Source organism: Octopus bimaculoides, chromosome 18 (genome assembly GCF_046866305.1).
Source record: "Octopus bimaculoides isolate indiv1 chromosome 18, ASM4686630v1, whole genome shotgun sequence".
Lineage (NCBI taxonomy): Eukaryota > Metazoa > Mollusca > Cephalopoda > Octopoda > Octopodidae > Octopus > Octopus bimaculoides.
In genome coordinates this window covers 4,282,875-4,287,510 of record NC_142945.1, presented here as the reverse complement: position 1 = coordinate 4,287,510, position 4,636 = coordinate 4,282,875, and the positions used below count along the sequence as shown (strand labels likewise).

General features: G+C 39.9%; 1 protein-coding gene across 1 annotated transcript in view; it reads left to right on the top strand.

Annotated features, from left to right (window-relative positions):
* Nucleotides 1-2,023: 2,023 nt before the first annotated feature.
* Nucleotides 2,024-4,636, top strand: part of LOC106881517 (uncharacterized) — a 10,066-nt gene continuing 7,453 nt past the window's right edge. Inside the window, exon 1 of the mRNA XM_089365659.1 lies at nucleotides 2,024-3,930. The gene's annotated coding sequence lies outside the window, so the exon portion shown is untranslated. The remainder of the gene's footprint in view (nucleotides 3,931-4,636) is intronic.

Genomic DNA, 4,636 nt, shown 5'->3' with positions numbered 1-4,636 from the left:
TAAGTGCGGTGTTTAACGATTTACTAAGAAACCATTGCTGCTGCTCTCATGTTTCTTGCGATCGATTAATAGTTAACTATACCAGCCGTAACAGTGTTTCAGCTAGAACGTTAAAGCTTAGTGCGCATGCACAACAGAGTCTAAGATCAATCTGTGGCCAGCGGTTTCACTCTGCGTGCTTTAGCTTCGTTACTATGGCAACGGTGCGATTATTTGTTGATCAGACCTCGTATATATATATATATATATATGTATATATATGTTTGTATGTACGTATTCATCAATATCTAAGAAATATTACCGGTCTCTGGCACAGTGGGAAAGATAAACTGTCGGTACGCCACGTCAGATAGTTTGAGAAGCGCTGGTCGAAGAGACGACGATACTGCCATTATGTGTGTGTGTGTGTATGTGTGTGAGTGTGTATCATATATCATATTATATTATATTATATTATATTATATTATATTATATTATATAGTTTGAAGGTATATATATATATATATATATATATATATATATATATATATATATATATATATATATATATGCTCATACATATATATATATTCATATGCATATATCATCATCATCATCTTTTAACGTCCGTTTTCCATGCTGGCATGGATTGGACCATATGTGTTTATGCGCGCACGTGCATATGTATGTATGTGTACACACACATACGCACCTACATACGTATAAGTGTATGTAACTGTAACTTTATTCGCATTAAGGAGTTTACGATATGAACGTACGCTCAGAAAGTGTCACCTAATTACGGATAATTACGTTCCTAGCAATATGTATGCATACGTCTTTATGAGATGGGTGAATTAAACCAAGTTATTTTTCTTTTCTCTGTATATGGTGAACTACCGCATACATTGGTTTCAAATGTTTGCACAAGGCCAGAAATTTCGGTGCTTATTCAGCGCTCAGTTGGTGCTTATTTTATTGACCCCCGAAAGGTTGAAAGGTAAAGTCGACCCCAGCGGAGTTTGAACTCATTACGTAAAGACGGACGAAATGTCGTTAAGCATTTTGTAACGTCCTGTTACAGTTGTTTCTCTCGAATACTACATTTAAACAGATTATGACTCTATCAAATATATCTTTATTCGAGGGCTAGATTGGTAACTCTTCTAGTGATGTCTGCTAAAAACATTATGAATGCATAGCCTCCTCGTTTCTTTAGCGATAATATTTGTCTGTGCTAAGGTGTAGAATTATGGGTGTGGATAGGTGTGGATGTGTGTGTGTGTATAACGTAATTACAACTCCATGACTAACAGAGACATCGCTCTTATACAGTGTCTTGAATGACGTTTGTGTTTGTATTAATGTATGGCTAGGCGTGGTTTCTTTTTGTTAATAGTTTCGTCACGAGAAGAAGATAATGTGCCTTTACTACCACTGTGTCAAATAACACTATCGTGGCTGAAAGTGCCTATTTATATATATATATATATATATATATATATATATATATATACTAGCTGACCCCGTGCCGTCAAAAATGACGGCTAGTTATAGTATTTTAAATAAGAAGAAAAAACGCTTTTACTATCGTTGTGTCAAATAACACTATCCTAGATAAAAGTATCTATATATATACCAGAGTAAGGTAGAGTGATATGCTTTATTAAAAAGCACCAAATGCATCACAAAAACTGTTACTCAGAGTTTCACGTTCTGTCGCTAGTTTTCTGTCTCTCTTTCTTTTCTTTTCTTTTTCTTCTTCTCCACATATATGTATGTATGTATGTATGTATGTATGTATTGGTCAAATTTACAGACCACAAAAGACAAGGTTGGTGTAGGAACAACAAGTAGGTGTATTAGTTTCACCACTAAACCTTTTTTTTATTTTCTCTCCCTGTTTATTTCTGTGTTCCTTTCTGTCGAAGAGCGTAGGCTCGAAACGTAAAAGACTTTCTCACACTTCCCGAGCGTTAAACTAATACATCTGTTTGTTGTTTACACACCCGTCTTCGTCTTTTGTTTTGTTTTGTTTTGTTTTGTTTTTTTTTGGGGGGGGGGGTGTAAATTCCAACTGATAGATCGCTAGCCACTACACATTCTTTATTTTCTCTCCCTGTTTCTTTCTGTGTTCCATTCTGTGGAAGAGCGTAGGCTCGAAACGTTAAAGACTTTTTCACTTCCCGAGCGTAAATCTAATACAACTGTTTGTTGTCTACACCACCTATCTTCGTTTTTTGTTTTTCTGTGAATTCTTCCCCTATACATATATATTGTTCAAATTTACAGAAAACAAAAGACGAAGATAGATGTAGTAACAACAAGCATGTGTATATAGAGTTGTACGAAACGATTAGAAACTCATTTATCTGCATTATTCATTTGCATAATTCCAAGAAACGTAAGCTAGGAGGAATGACTGTATTTGAGCAACACACGCTCACGCACACACACACGAACACAAACACACAAGCACACAAACACCCGCACACAGACACACGCAAATACACATACACACACAAATACACACACACAAACACACACACACACGAACATACACAAGTGCACATACACATATACACACGCAAATATACACACACAATCACACCCACACACAAATACACACACGCACACACACACACAAACACACAAATACACACACATACACACACACACACAAATACACACACACACACCTTTGGATAACGTTCGTTATCGTATTATAATCGTATTTTATTCCGGAGTCAATTTTTTTATTTTTAATTTATGGTCATCTCACAAATGATCGCACCTTGCTTTCACCTACAACAACAATAACAACAACAACAACACCATTATAACAACCAGCTTACATAATCCACCCGCCAACGTCACCACCACCACCACCACCACCACTACTGCCACCGTCATTAAAACACCGATCACCGCCGCTACCACCACTTCCAGCAACCCCAACTCAAACAACACCCAACTTCCCCGTCGCCACTGCTGCTATCACCACCTGCACTGTCACCACCACCATCACAACGAAAACCACTCCAGCTATGACCACCACCACCGCGGGGGCCGCCCCCTCTTCTCCACCACCACTTCTAGCTAGATGTCCACTGTGTCTGCCCAAACATGACACACCTCCAATTCACATACAACACTACTACTACTACTACCACTACTACTACTACCACTACTACCACTACCACTACCACTACTACTACCACCACTACTACTACTGCTGCTGCTGCTACTACTACTACTGTCACCACTACTATTACTATTACTATTTCTACTACTACCACTACTACTACTACCACTACTACAACTGTTACTACTACTATTACTACTGCTGCTGTTACTACTACATCTACTACTACTACTACTACTACATCAACAACAGCTACTACTACTACTATTACTACTACTACTACTACTACTACTACTGCTGCTGCTGCTGCTACTGCTGCTGTTGCCCTTCACTACACTGGTGTACAACCAGTCAGTTTAATAGGACAACTGCTCCCCCCGCTTCCTGGCTGCCAACTACTACTACTACTACTAACTACTACTATAGTCTGAAACTGGTTGTACTGAAGTGTGACCACCACCATTACTACTATAACAGCAATGACAGTGACAACAGTTATGTTAACGTCACTAATGTAAAGAAAGAAAGAACGAAAGAAAGAAAGAAGGGAACTGGAGTAAGAAGAGTGAAATATTTGATATTCCAGCCGCCACTCCCAGCACTCCCGCCACCGCCTCCGCCACCGCCTCCGCCACCGCCTCCGCCACCGCCTCCGCCACCGCCTCCGCCACCGCCGCCGCCTCCGCCACTTGAGCAATGACAATGAGAAGAGAAACATGATCAAAACTGTGTTTCTGTCTCTGATTCTTCTCAGAACAAGATCTGCAACAGAAGGGACATCGTAGGAGCAACAGCTAAATAATAAGGTGAGTAGAAGGGATGCAGGGGCAATAGGGTGTGTGTGTGTGTGTGTGTGTGTGTGTGTGTGTGTGTGTGTGTATGTGTGTGTGTGTGTGTGTGCATCCAACCGTAGAAAACAAGGTACAAGATGCATACGTACAAACATACACCAAGACACAGACATACTTATTTACGTGTTGGTGATTTGAATTATAATTTTAGCTGTTACTTCTAGCAATTTTAGGTGCTATTTTGCACCTTTAATTATGTACTCTACCTTTCTGGTTTATAATTGCTTTAGCCACCTGTATTGTAACGTATTCAATATATCATAATATTAATTTATCGTTATAATATCTTATAGTCAGGTCGCTCTTGACCACTACCGGTAGCATGTAACCCAGTACAACCTGTCACATGGTCAGCTCGTCGGCGACTAAACTGGCAACCCCATCAAGCTTCCTTGGTGAGGAGGGTGATTGTTGGACACCCTGGGGGACGAAAAATAAGACCCACCAAAGGGCGGAAGAACTAATGTGTAGTCGACAGCCAATTCAACAAGTACTTTGTTGCGGTGAAGTGCTTGGGTGCTCCATTGACCCGGAGAGCTATGCTGGAGGGAGAGAAATCTTCAGGCAGGTCTTACCAAGCCAGACTGGTTGAAGTGTAGGAGACAGACAAAACCTTAACAACAAATCGAAGCATCGGCAGCAGGATGTGGACTTAGTTATT